The sequence below is a fragment of the Eriocheir sinensis genome, chromosome 10, assembly GCF_024679095.1.
Source record: "Eriocheir sinensis breed Jianghai 21 chromosome 10, ASM2467909v1, whole genome shotgun sequence".
Classification (NCBI taxonomy): domain Eukaryota; kingdom Metazoa; phylum Arthropoda; class Malacostraca; order Decapoda; family Varunidae; genus Eriocheir; species Eriocheir sinensis.
In genome coordinates, this window is record NC_066518.1 from 16,103,740 (window position 1) to 16,118,254 (window position 14,515).

The 14,515-nt window shown below is 45.0% G+C and overlaps 1 long non-coding RNA gene across 1 annotated transcript in view; it reads right to left on the minus strand.

Annotated features, from left to right (window-relative positions):
* The window catches only part of LOC126996648 (uncharacterized), a 177,405-nt gene that overhangs the window by 58,366 nt on the left and 104,524 nt on the right, over positions 1-14,515 (minus strand). Inside the window, exon 4 of the long non-coding RNA XR_007751323.1 lies at positions 3,189-3,391. This is a non-coding gene — a long non-coding RNA (uncharacterized LOC126996648). The remainder of the gene's footprint in view (positions 1-3,188; positions 3,392-14,515) is intronic.

Below are 14,515 nucleotides of genomic sequence, written 5' to 3' on the forward strand. Positions count from 1 at the left end.
GGATCAGTGAAAGGCGGGGGAGGAAGATGAGTAGGGAGGCTGCGGGGAAGGAAAGATAAAGGAGAGTGTGGGGAGAGTGAGATGCGATGGGGTGGATGAAGGAGGTAAGAGAGGGGAGAAATGAGCGTATTGGTTGCGCGTGAGAGGTGGGCGAGAGAAGTGTAAAAATCGATGGGGTGGAAGCGGGGGGGGGGGAGATATGGGGAGAAGTGTGCGTAGTGGTTAGGAGGGAGAGGGGAGGGAGAGATCTGTAAAAAACGATGGAATGTAAGAGGGGGAGGAGAGTAAAAAGTTGTTGGGAGGAAAAGATAGAAAGGTAACCTTGAAGTAAGTGGCTCACGGCTTCACAATTTCTTTTTGCTTACCTGAACACTGCCGGCTGGGACATGGTGGCAAACATGGCCTGTATTTGTCTCAGCCCCAACATACAAGTCATATGGGGAAACATACATTCATACAGACAGACAAGCAAACACAAGCACACACTTTGCGTACAAGTATAGGTAAGCAGGCAGGCGGATAGGTATAATCATACAGACACAGACATGTAGGCAGGTTGGAGGCATTGGTAAGGAGACAGGCAGGTAGGCAGGATATACGTGCACGAAGGTACGCAGGTAATGTACGAATGGTGGAAAAGTGTACGTAGTGGTTGGAAGGGAGAGGCGAGAAGTGCAAAAAGCGATGGGGTAGAAGAGCATAAGAAGGAAATTCTGAAAAAAGACACTTTCAGTTACAATTATAAGAAATAGTTATACCCGCAGGCACAGCTACCACGGCCATTAACAACCATCTGAGAGATGCAGCAAAGGCTCTTAATAGATTTCTTGAAAATTTTCTTCCCCTAGACCTTCGTCTTCTTCTTGGGTCATCTCGTCATACATTAAAGTTACATGAAATATCTTTCACATCAATATAGATAGACGGCCGTTTTGTTTCCCACACCAACCCTCACAACCCAGCCCCTCATCCCTGTCCGGAAGGTTACTACAAGTATTACGTCCATCTCACACCCACACCCTCATACTGTATGCAAGGCTGGTGCGTTGAGAGGTATACAAATATGGTGGCAAATAACTATGGGAATGTAAATAATAGAAAAGGTATAGGAAATACTTGAAATGCTCGCACTAGCGAAGGCAAACACACCCACACCCACACCAACACCCACACACACACATCAAAGCTTGCATGTATAGACTATTAAACTTCAATAGAACGTAACTTTGAGCCTCTTCACAGCAGCGGCGATCATGAACCACCAATCCGGCGCCTCAAACACTCCTGTCCCCCTCACCCCCCTCTCCCCCGCGGCTCCAGTCTTTTAATTCCTTCTTTAATCCTGCAGCAGCGAGGCAGAACCGAAATACCACAAGTGTCGCGGCACAGCAATAATGTTCGCCTGTTTCTCGTCGCCATTATGTGGACGTGTTTCTTTTGAAGTGTATTGCGTTGGCTTTGGGAAGCCTTGCGAGAGCGAAAAGTTCATTTATTTATGCCTTGCTCTTTCATGTTTAATGGTGGTGCGTAGATCTTAATATGTTTTTAGTACCATACTGATTCCATTTTTTTATTTTTCTTCTCTTCATCATTTTCATCTTTTACTTCGTCTTCTAACTACTACTATTTTTTCAATTACTACTATTAGGCTATGACTGCTACTACTACTACTACTACTACTACTACTACTACTACTACTACTACTACTAATACTACTGTTGCTGCTGCTGCAACTAATATCACTGGAAGTTGCTGATGATAAGTATTAGCAACGAGTTACCGTCAGTTACCATCACAGAAAAGAGACTGATATACACACTTTCCTACGACGAGTTTTTCAAGAACAAGAAAACTGAGCCAGGCGGTGCCGTCGACCGGCCTGCCCTGCCCTGCATTGTCCTGCCCTGCCCTGCATTGCCCTGCCCTGCCCTGCCTTGGCACTGGCCGCTCACCTACAACTTCTCCTCCACTTTATCCTGCCCCTTTGTTTCTCCCCCTCCTTCCCCCTCCCCTTACCCCGCCCTTGAGAAGACCACAGGGCGTTACTGAGCGTCACTGAGCCTCGCCACTCTCCCCGGTCTCCCCGTCAGTCCCCTGCCCTGCCCTCACTCCGTCCTAAGAAAGCCGTAGCGCGTCACTAAGCGTCATCCGAGCCTCGTCCTCGGGTTGTTGCTCTGTGAGGTTTAATGGGGGAGTGACGGAGAGGGAGGGAGGGTAAGAGAATGGGAATGATAGGATCAAATAAAGGCAAAATACGGTCGAAAAGGGAAGTTTTAGGGTTCATAGGATTGAGGGAGCTTCAAGCATCTAAATTTATCACATCACGCTAGTTAGCGGTAACGTTTGTGCCCTGAGGAAACAAAGATTCTAAAACCGAATAAAATTAATATATTTTGACCTATACACAACTCATTATGAATTGCCTTTCCGAAAACATTCTCTCTCTCTCTCTCTCTCTCTCTCTCTCTCTCTCTCTCTCTCTCTCTCTCTCTCTCTCTCTCTCTCTCTCTCTCTCTCTCTCTCTCTCTCTATCTCTCTCTCTATATATATATATATATATATATATATATATATATATATATATATATATATATATATATATATATATATATATATATATATATACATATATATATATTCATATATATATTCATATATATATTCATATATATATATATATATATATATATATATATATATATATATATGAATATATATATTAATATATATATGATTATATATATATATATATATATATATATATATATATATATATATATATATATATATATATATATATATATATATATATATATATATATATATATATATATATATATATATATATATATATATATATATATATATATATATATATATATATATATATATATATATATATATATATATATATATATATATATATATATGCAGATGTTTCTTTTTCTTGTAAGATGATGACCATACATAATAATGAATAATGCCCGAGACATGAAGAAATACCAAGAAATATCAGAGAGGTCTTGACGCCTTCACATACGAAAAATAAACGCAGTACAACACACCACAATGCTACATTACGCCCAGCACACCCGGCTGATCCCCGCCACGGCCCGGTCATCAGCTCAAGGAAGACCAAGAAGTGAGGTAGGAAGTTATAGGCAAACAGACAACACCATAACACTCACCCCTTCCCGCTCAGCCCGACGAACCTAACGGTCGATTACCAGCCACTCATGCAGCAGAGTGAGGGGCATCAGGTATTGCCTCTCTCGGGGCGGTTGTGAAGTGGGCGATGCAAACGAGACCCGATAAGAGACGAGGGACAGTTTAGGGTGTGATGAAGGAGGTAGTTTATGTGCGTCGGTTCCACCTTTCCTTTTTGATGTCCCTGGGAAAGAAAAGACGGAAATTGATTAGAGAGGGAGGAATGGAGTGGGATGAAGACAGGAAACAGCACACATTCGTACATCACTAAAGTGTTCCCTTCCCTCATCCCCCTGAGAGAAAAAGACGAGAAAGAGTGGGCATAAATGCATTATACATATGCACCACCTACATCACCTGTTTTCCAGCCCTGGTAAAATAAAATAGAGAAGAGTATAAGAGAGGAGGCAACGGACACAGGTGAGGTAGAAGAGGTAACGCACGTACGTATATATACACAACTTCCACTTCGCTTTTCCTTATTCCTACGAAAGAAAAGGACGATAAAGGGAAAAGGTGGGGAGGAAGGAACTACTTTGCGCTGAGGACGAGCAAACATCACACATCCATCACCTCCATCTCACCTTTCCTGTCAGTGTAAAAAGAAAGAAGACCGAGCTCCTGAGTGACTCTAAATGAGAAAAACGTCCAAGAAGGGAATTCTTTGGGTGACGGACGAGATACATCACAAACACATCCTCTCTTCCCCTCGTACACTATGAAGAAAGAAAAAGTGCCCGTAAGGGACTCAGGACTACCTTCCCCTCCTGCAGACTCTCGGCTCATCAGACCTCTCATCCTTGCTTATTATGACTTCCTCTGAATCGCGGAGTTCGCGCCACAAAACCGAGAGTTCGCCGCCGCCGCCACGCGAGGACGGAAGCCTCGAGAAGACGAGGAGCAGAAGAAAAAGCCGTAGAATATTTTTTCCCAGAAGACGCTCGCTTTATGAAGCCGTCTTGTGTTTACTGGCGGCTGCGCGAGAGATATTTACTAGGGAATGGACATAATGAAGAGGAGGAGGAAGAGGATAAGGAGGAGGAAGAGGTGGAGGAGGAGGACTGGAGCTGAAGTGGAGGAGGAGGAAGCTTTGCTGGTTGCTTGGACGGGCGACTTATAAGGTGAAATAAAAGTGTGTGTGTGTGTGTGTGTGTGTGTGTGTGTGTGTGTGTGTGTGTGTGTGTGTGTGTGTGTGTGTTTCACAGGTAGTGCATGAATAAGTTGAGTAGAGTTCATAGGTTGTTTATGTTTTTGCCTCATTCCTCCTGATAGCAGTAAAGTGAGTGAAAGTCTCTGTAAAACATTTAATTCGAGGTTAAAATTGTGAAGAAATTCCAGTATTATAGCATTACACTACAGTAAAAAGCTGCAACATGAAAATTATGTATTGATCTGGTGGGTAACTGCTTTCTTGTATATGAATGAGACGGCGTGCGGTGGCGACCTTGGTGGTGGTGGTGGCCGACGTTTGTGAATAAACGGAGGCGCTGGACAGTGATACCAGGAATGACGAGGTGCAGAATTGTCCTGGACAGAAGCGTGGTGTGGAGTGTGCTTGGGAGGGGTGTAGCAGTCGCTTTCAACAGCCCTTGAATCTACATCCCTCCTCTCCACCTCCTCCTCCGCATTTCCATCTACGACCGTATGTGGGACAGTGGCTCAGGGGACACAAAAGCTCTCGTTGTGCGCTGGCTGGTGAGCCTCTCCGGACACGGCGGCACCGGTCAGATACACAGAAGCAGGCAGCTACGCGCCGCTAAGCTCATATATCACTGTGCTCCTCTCGCGTCCACCACAGTACACCAGCAGCATTATCACCACTACTACCACAATCACCAACAAATACATCACTGGACTCAATCTCGTATCCCTTACATCACCACCAGCACCCCCGTTACTGCAACAAACATTATCACACACGTTAATAGACTCGCTTTCCCTACGGCCTACAGTCCTACACCATCTATAGTCTATAACACCACCACCGATATCACAACCACCATCACACATACAACACTGGGCTCATTCCCTTGTCCCCCACAGCCCGACCCTACCACCGCCGCAGCCGCCACCACTGCGATATCCAAAGCTTTGCACGTATACATGGAAATCGGAAACACATGAGTAATGCTCCAGGCATTATCGACCGGATATACACTCGGGCCGCATTAATCTTGCGAAAATGTAAAATTCATCTGTAAATTATATGAAACCATAACACTTTTCCTCCTGCAATGTTTGGTTCCGTCATGCAGGACTATTTATAATAGTGACCCAACGTACTTTTTTATGACCCGTAGAGTTAGCCGAGGGAAGACTTGCAAAATCAATGTTCCTGAAACAAACTTTCCACTCGGCTGTATTTTTTCTCCAAAAGTTTCCTGCTATTTGCCGACCATCCTTAAGATTCATTAATTCTTCAAGAGTTTTCTTTCACTATGGAGTTGGTGTGAATAAATGCTTTAGTCAGCAGGCGGGGAAGGGGTTGGTGGGGCGTGGGTGTTACAGGCAGCACGGGTGGTGAGAGGCGATGGTGAGATAAATTAAAAGTGAGATGGATGAGGAAAAAAGAGAGATGGAGGGTGAAAAGCGGAAGTTACGCAGAGAGTATAGGCGAGGCGAGGCGAGCAGAGCGGGGCTGGGTTTTGAGGGACGTAGAACTTTAAATCTGAGCTACCGCCACACCCAACGAAATAAAAGTGTGTGTGTGTGTGTGTGTGTGTGTGTGTGTGTGTGTGTGTGTGTGTGAATAGACAGCAGCACATGTATACGTGAAAACATGACGAGTATTATTGAATCGCAGAACTAACACGACTATCAACAATTTCAGCACGAATATCGACAAAATGCGCGTGAATTCACATCAACAGGTATAGCACAGAGATTTTTTTTTTTTCAAGAATATCAGCATATATCACAAACATCAATGGTCTCGACATGAATATCAACATAATGCACATTACTGTAGAGTCACCAGCTTCAACATGAACATCGACATATCATAATTTTAAGTCATAAAATAACTTTTATTATGATTATTTTTTATCAACCTAACGAGAATTGATCTCCGATGAGAAGCTGTGAAATGAGAAAGGTCCTTCCGGTAGCCCCTGCAGCGCCTCCGTCATGAAAAGAAGTATAAGAAATAAAGTAGGTAAACGGGAGACGTGGCGGAAGGCTGAGAGGCGGAGGAAACACGAAATACTGTATACGGTAGAGGAAATAGGACACAGGAATGAGGAGGGGCATGCAGGTGGAGGACGTATCACAGAACTTCTCATTCAGCTTTTTTGTACAAACAGGTCAGTCTCCTTTTTCGCCGAATCCACGTTGTTGTTGTTATTGTAGTTGCTGTCGTTGATGTTGTCGGTGAGAGAGCAATAACTAGAATTCTGGAGAACAGATTAAGTTTTGAGGTCACAGAGCCTGAGTCGGACCTTGTGGGGGCAGGTCACGAGATAGCAACATCTTACTCCATTCCCCCCACAACCCCCTCCACACTCCCTCACTCACCCACACACCCACACCCACACATTTAAGCAATTGTAAACTCTCAGCTTAGGTACAAAATACATATTAACATCACAGCAGCAACACACCCACAAGGTCATACACACACCCAATCTAAGTTCTTGCCCTTCACTCACTCCCTACGCTTCTCACTAATGCCGCCTCCCTCCCTCACTCCCTCTCACTCTCCCTCCCACACCGCTGCCCTCTGTCCCTGCCGGAACACAAAAGGTTGAGGGCGAGGCATTAGTCAGGATTTCCGCTTCTGTGTGTGTCGGCGACGAGGCTTGTGTCCCTCGAGTGGTCGGTCGCTAAGCACGAGGTGTGGGGGGCGACGCAGACTGAGATGATTTAATAATGGTGGACTATTGAGGTTAGATTCTTATTAAATGTCTGTTTCTGCCAGTTTCTATTTTTAATAAATACATTTTTTTACTTGCTTCTGTGTCTGTGCCTTTTTATCCTTTTCTTTTATTTCTTCTCTCTCTCTCTCTCTCTCTCTCTCTCTCTCTCTCTCTCTCTCTCTCTCTCTCTCTCTCTCTCTCTCTCTACCATGAGCGACAGGCGAAGGAGCTCGCCTGATGGATTGTCTCCCTTTTTCCCTCTCTTTCGCTACACGTGAATGATGGCGACAGTTAATCATTGCCGCTGTTTTGAGGCTCATGATTTAGCCCGCTGACTCTTCGACGTACGCGGCCATCTGTACATTCTTCTTACAGCTTCTTAGAGGTAACGTTTTGGAAGAAGTTACTGGTATACAGCACCATTCCTCTCTGGTCAGTGTTTGTACGCAGGAGCAGGTATTTGTGCCTTAAAATCTAATCCCGTGCCTTGTACTTTTAACTTTTGCCCGTCCTCTCACACATGGGAACTGTCTCACTCCTCACTACCCATTCATTTTCCTTGTCCTTCAGTTTTAATATCATCCCAGTTCCCATTCACTTCTGGGTCCCTCAAAACCTAAACCCGCTCTGTTCGCCGCGCCTCGCCTACTCTCTACGTAACTTCCGCTTTTCGCTCTCCCTTTCTCTCATCCCTCATCCATTTCACTTTTAATTTATTTCACCATCGCCTCTCACCACCCCTGCAGCCTGTAACACCCCCGCGCCACCCAGTCCTGCCCTATATGCTGACTAAAACATTTATTCACGCCAACCCCACTCTGAAAGAAAACACACACACACAAAAATAATAATCTATGAGAGAGAGGGGGAGATTAGTCTCCCGAAAGGGAAGGTATGGACATCCCCTGTTTGTCTCAATGGCCAACATTCTGCAACAACAGAAATGAGAGAGAGAGAGAGAGAGAGAGAGAGAGAGAGAGAGAGAGAGAGAGAGAGAGAGAGAGAGAGAGAGAGAGAGAGAGAGAGAGAGTGAGAGAGAGAGAGAGAGAGAGAGAGAGAGAGAGAGAGAGAGAGAGAGAGAGAGAGAGATAGAGAGAGAGAGAGAGAGAGAGAGAGAGAGAGAGAGAGAGAGAGAGAGAGAGAGAGAGAGAGAGAGAGAGAGAGAGAGAGAGAGAGAGAGAGAGAGAGAGGAAATAAAAATAGAAGAGAGAAAGAGTGGAGGGAGAGAGAGAGAGAGAGAGAGAGAGAGAGAGAGAAGAGAGAGAGAGAGAGAAGATGGAAAAAAAGCTTTAAAATGGGAGAAGAGCCAAGTTAGGGGGAGAGGACGGGCTGCAAGGGGGAGAACACACACATAGCCTCGATAAGATAAGTAAGTCTCTGCCAGACAACAAAAAAAATAAAAAGTAGAAGCAAGCTGGCGACGAACACGATGAGGTACAGGTGACAATTAATAATTTAACGAACTAGTTTATATGTTTCGCTGAATATATGTAACGTCATCTGGAAAGCTGCCACAAAAATGCAGTTAGGGAAAAGTGACTCAAAAAGTCGGAGAAAAGAAGAGAAACGAGGGGTGGGTAACAAAGAGGCAACAGCTCAGCAGTATCAGCGGGTATTCAGGGAGCGTCGGAAACGTCAGCAGCGCCCTGCCAACTGGGGTCAGGCGTCTCCTCCTGCTTGTAAGTCGGTCAATAATTCAGACGGAGGAAGCGCTGTTCGGCGGCCAACACGCACTCACACTCACCCTTTTCAAATCACGAAAAACCTCGTCAGCTCATCTGCAAAACCCAATCTAACTTTTTTTTTCCCGCGATGACCTCCAACGTACCACCTCCGTTTTTGAGGCAGCAGTCCGGCCTCTCTGCCTTTAACGGTTTTCCGCCACTAGAAGAGATTGAGGTGAGTTTTCCTTTTGCTTCTGCCGCTCGTTGAAATGTTCAAGGAGTCTTGTAGTGCTGCATGCCGACACGGGTCACGGCGAGGGAATTTATTTGGACGTCTGAACACGTTGAAAACAGATGTAGACATTTTATCGTTAAGGGAAAAGGTGGAAGAATAAAGAGAAAACAAGACTGTATATTACTGATAAAAGCGCAATGCACTGATAACCAGTAGCATTTTTTTATTAGGGTAGATACACTAGTAGACAAGATGATAATGAAGGTACATACACATCCTTAACCTCCAAATATAAAATCGCAGTTGTTTGGTGACATTTGTCTTGCCTCTCCAGAAAGAATGTGGACTTCATCAATGAGGCAAGGATGTGGTAATAAAAGACAGGATACTAATGAGAGTTCCAGCATACTGCCATCCTCAGAAACAACAACGGCAACTCATTCTTAGTTTGCCTTAGAGAGCAAAACTGCGATATTGAAAAGACAGATGTTAATGAAAGTTTCGTAATATACCCCTGAATCTGATCCGTATTTTATCTCAGCGGGAGAGGACACGCCAGCCTCTCCACGCCTCTAAAACCGCACTTTATGAGAAGAGGCGCAAACTGAATTCCTCTCGTGGCGCCGGGTTCAGCTCTAAATACTCATACCTGCCAGTCGCCTCCAGCCTCATTAGCCGCCGGTTGGCAATGAAGTAGCGGGTTGATGAGGCGCTGAGACAGGTTAGGGTCTGTGGGAGGGTGGGAGGAAGGGCGTGCGAGAGACATAATCTATATATTATAACGTTCTCGGTGGTGGTGGTGGTGGCAAACCAAGTCCCCTTCAGATATCTTTCAGTCAGGTACATCTTACACAAAACAATTTTCTTAGGTTTTGAAGGTTATCTTAGGAAAATTCTGGAGAGTGAAAACAAACAAGCGTGAAAACACACACACACACACACACACACACACACACACACGCACACACATTGACGTCCATGGATAAGTGAGGTGGAAAAACTGGAGAAGTGGAGAGAGGAAGGAGTGACACGAGCAAGGAAAGGAAGGGGGTAAGGGATTACTAGAGAAGAGCGAGGAGGAACAAGCGTTAGGGAGGACAGAGCTAAATGAGAAGAAAAGAGTCTTTCACATTCAATAAATTCCTAATGACATGAAGATTAATAGTTTTGTCGCCTTGAAAATGAAACGCTCATGAGATCCTTTGTTCTGTTACCACACACACGATCGATGAGCCTCTTAATTTAATAAGTTCCGATATTCTTCCTTTGGGCGTATTCCTTAACGGGGTTTAAATGGCGGCTCGCGTCGGCAGATTATGGGTTGTCACAGCTTACCAATATTCTCAAACATCCTTTGTACCGGTGTGCTGCTGGTCCGGCGGAGACCATGAGAAAATTAATAACCTCCTTTGGCACTGTGTGTGTGTGTGTGTGTGTGTGTGTGTGTGTGTGTGTGTGTGTGTGTGTGTGTGTGTGTGTGTGTGCGTGCGTGCGTGCGAGGTCGCCAGGCAGACAATATGACATCAACAGGATTTGTCCCTTCTTCACAGTCCCTGGCCTTCGGCTTTAAACTATAAACATCCTTATCACAGTTTTCTAAAGTCCAACAGCAACTAATGAAACCTTCAGCGACAAATAATCAACGAAACACTTATACATGACAAAGGGACATAATGGTGAGTGTGCAAATCGTCAGATTAACAGTAAAAAATGACATTTACAGATATAATGATAATAATAATAATCATAATCATAATAATAATAATAATAATAATAATAATAATAATAATAATGATAATAATAATGTAATAATAATAATAACAATGATATAATTTGATTCCGCCTTGAGGAATACAAAAAAAAGTTATGGAAAAGAAGGGGTGCAGAAATATAAATTTGCATGCACAAAGTCGTATTAATCGCATTAATAATAATATCACATCGTATTCATTATTTAGGCTATGCGCTGACGACCTAAAAATATGTTGCCTTGGTATACAACACGTCCAGCAGAGATGAAAATGAGACCTCTTTTAGCCCATAACAAAACCCCAGCGCACACTAATTCACCATACTAATACTTGTTGACAACCAGATGAAGGGAACCCTGTACATACGAGTCCAGCAAAGGCTATCATAAGGTTCCTTTTAACCTTTACCAAAACCCTTAACCCCACACCACTTTAACACATCAATGCTACGTTTTACTCACTGACAATCAGACAAACGGAACCCTCAAAGAACAAGTCGACGCAACAGCCCCGGACGTGTGAAACAAGTCCTCGTGGCGCCAGATATGGGATTTATGAGCCTCGTCTAATGTCCGTGGACGAGGCGGGGCGGCGAAGACTTCCCAGGAACAAGAGTGGCGCTGATAAACAGATAAAACCGGCCGGGAGGCGGCGCCGCGCTGGCCTTGTGAGCCTCTGCCTCGCCCTGATGCCCACGCGCCTTAAGTACACAAGTGTCGTCAGTACTGTAACGATGCACCTGCCAGTTTGGTGCATTGTGCTCATTCGTTCTAGCGACTCAGAAGCCCTATAGAACATGATTTTGCCCCAAAAATCAGTATTTTCACCCCAAAATCAACATTTTCATTCTTAAAATCTACATGGTGGAGGACTCGAAGAAGCATTTCGGGTCGAGGGGATGTTACCGGGGTCACAAATCATCCCGACGCCATCCGCTAAAAGGCGAACAAAAGAGAACAAAGCTGCGGCCGCTACTGGCGTCTGGGGACAAATGGCTGAGATAGAGTGAGGCGACGGCTGCCTTCCGGGGTGGAGTGGAAATAACGGGTCGCCATTAGAGGAACTGGCGTCTCTGTTTCTTTCTCCTTCGTCCTCAGGTTTAACAAGCCTGAGTCTCATACACTGTACTGATAACAACCTGAAAAAGGAATAACAAGTAGAATTTACCCACTAATGGGTAAGTAATCTGTTACCTCATCTACGATATTTAAAAGTAAACCTTATCTTTTGTTTAATTCTTTCCTAAGACGCATTAAGAAAATCCACTTTCCTCTTGAAGCTTTCTTGAACTAAGGGTATGTACTGTCTTATACGTATATTCTAGTTTTGGATATGGGTGAAATATAAGCCAAGGCAAGATGTATAGCAAGACAACTCGCAAATTCGTTAAAAGTTTAGCGAGCATTGAGCCTCGTCGCCACAGAACACGCGGCGCGGCATCTCCCCCTCAATGTACCCAAATGGAGACTCTCCAGTCCTCATGTTTGCGGGACACACTCGGCTCCGCGGAGAACAATGGAACTTGACCTGTCCTCGAGGTCCAAAGGCATCGTGAACCTCGACCGGACACACTCTGCGGCCCGCTGAATAGGCCTCGTTAGCACCAAGGGAAAGAGACTCTCAATGCCTGCGGCCGGGCGTGAGTGGCGGCGTGGCCCGGGCCAATACCTCGGTCTCCTCAAGGGCGTCCGGAAATGTTCCATTCTTTACGTAGTTCTTTTTTTGTCTCAACCGAGTTCTTGTTAGACCTTCTCATGGCCGGCACGGAAAATATGAAAATATTTGCTGTTCAACCGTCACGGCGTTGTCTCTACTCGCGCTTCAACAACTCATTGAGATAAGCGAACACATGGCAGTATATTCCAACTTGAGTGTAATAAAAGGACTCTGCAGGTCAAGATTTTCAAAGACAAAGAGCAAGCTGATTCACCAGCATCCTCTCTTATCGTCTTCTGGAGGGGTCGGGGTCACTTTCCAGCCGAGCAACCCAAGGGGAGATGAGACGCCGCGGTGACGTCAGGCCGAAGGCAAACAAGGTCCTCGCGTCCCCTACTCTCTCGAGGCTCACGTACAATAAATGTTTGCCCGAGGGAGAAGGTAATGGTCGAGTGGTTCAGTGTCTCGGCGGGGACGAGGAGCAACAACCAAAGATATCAACAAGCAAGCCTTTCCCTCCTCCACCTTTGTCTCGCTTTATTCTTTATACGAAATAGACTTAAGAGCAATACCGACCGACACACCCTCGTCCTCCTGACCCCAATACCCTCGTCCCTGAATGGAGCTTGGGCACACAAGCGGCCAAAGAGAACCAGCAGACCTTTGTCATCTTCAACTTCGTCTCGCATTCTTCTTGATTCGAAAAAGACAAAGGGCAAACGTCCAAGCCTTCGCCTTCCTTAACCTGCAACCCTCATTTCGGGCATCGCGTCTTTGTTCAAGCGAAAGGAACTAAGCCACAACAACTGCCAAAGAGAACTAGAACGCCCACGCCTCTTCTCGTCTCTCACTCCGGCCCATCCTCCTCCCGGTCTTCCTAAGCCGAAGCGAACTCAGGCACAGCAGCAGCCAGAAAGCAAGCAGCACGTCCCCACACATGCACCTTCCTACCCCTTCTAACCCTCTTCCCCGGATTCACAATCTTCTTTAAGCAAAATGAACTCGATATTATTAAAATAAAATAAATTATACACAGGCCATACCCCTTCGTTATAAGAAAACTTGATCAACCGGAGACCTTGGAGTACGCTAAGGTTAAGTTGGGGCATACGCCATGGTTGTGCGTGGCCGCGGTGCTCATCTCCGTCACATTTGCTTGGGGAAACCTGGGGAAGGTGTGGTAACTCAAATCTCACATTGGCCCTGTGCACCGGGGTAATGCAAGATCTAGGAGAGAAAATAGAATATATATATATATATATATATATATATATATATATATATATATATATATATATATATATATATATATATATATATATATATATATATATATATATATGGCCTCGTTTTCTTCTTTTGGCCAGATTGTGTATTGGGGATCAATTAATATTTTCAACCTTTCTTAATTTGACCTGAGACCAGAAAAAAATATGAATTAGAAAAAAAATCAACATCCTACCCATTCATTTATGCTGATCGGCCCGACGCGAATTTAACTTTTCCAGTAAAATATGTCCGCCTAATTTCGGTGATCCTTCAAAGTTCGGCAATGAAGAGTCGCCGGTAATAAGGAAGAGGTCGTCTCCGTCCCTCGCTTCACGTTTGATTAAGCTGAGTCCTCCAATCTGACTTTCGTGACTTCCTCTCGGTCAACAGCGGAAACTATCGACTCGGAAATGCACGGAAAAAGAATCCTCCTTCCCTTTCTCCTTGTCTTCCTTCCCTTCAGCTCCTCTTTGTGTGTATGTGTGTGTGTATTCGTGTGCGTGTTCGTGTGTGCGTGTTCGTGTGTGTGTTCGTGTGTGTGTTCGTAAGTGTGTCGTGTGTCTAAATTACAGTTTTATGTGACTCAAATACACAACTGTCTGTCTGTCACTGTCTGTCTGTCTGTCTGTCTGTCTGTCCGTCCCTTATCCACCCCTACGTACATACGCCACCTACCCCCCTCGCCCCTCCCATAAACCTCCCCCGTGTCCCCCCATCCATGCCCTCGTAACCCAGAGACAACCAACAGGAAATAAAACGCAGGGGCAGTGGGCGGTGGTGCGTGCGAGGTCGGGTTAATCATGTCAGGTCAAAGGTCATTACCGAAGGGATCAGATTTCCGTTTCACTTGTGGCTGGGAGAAGGGAAGCCATCCACACA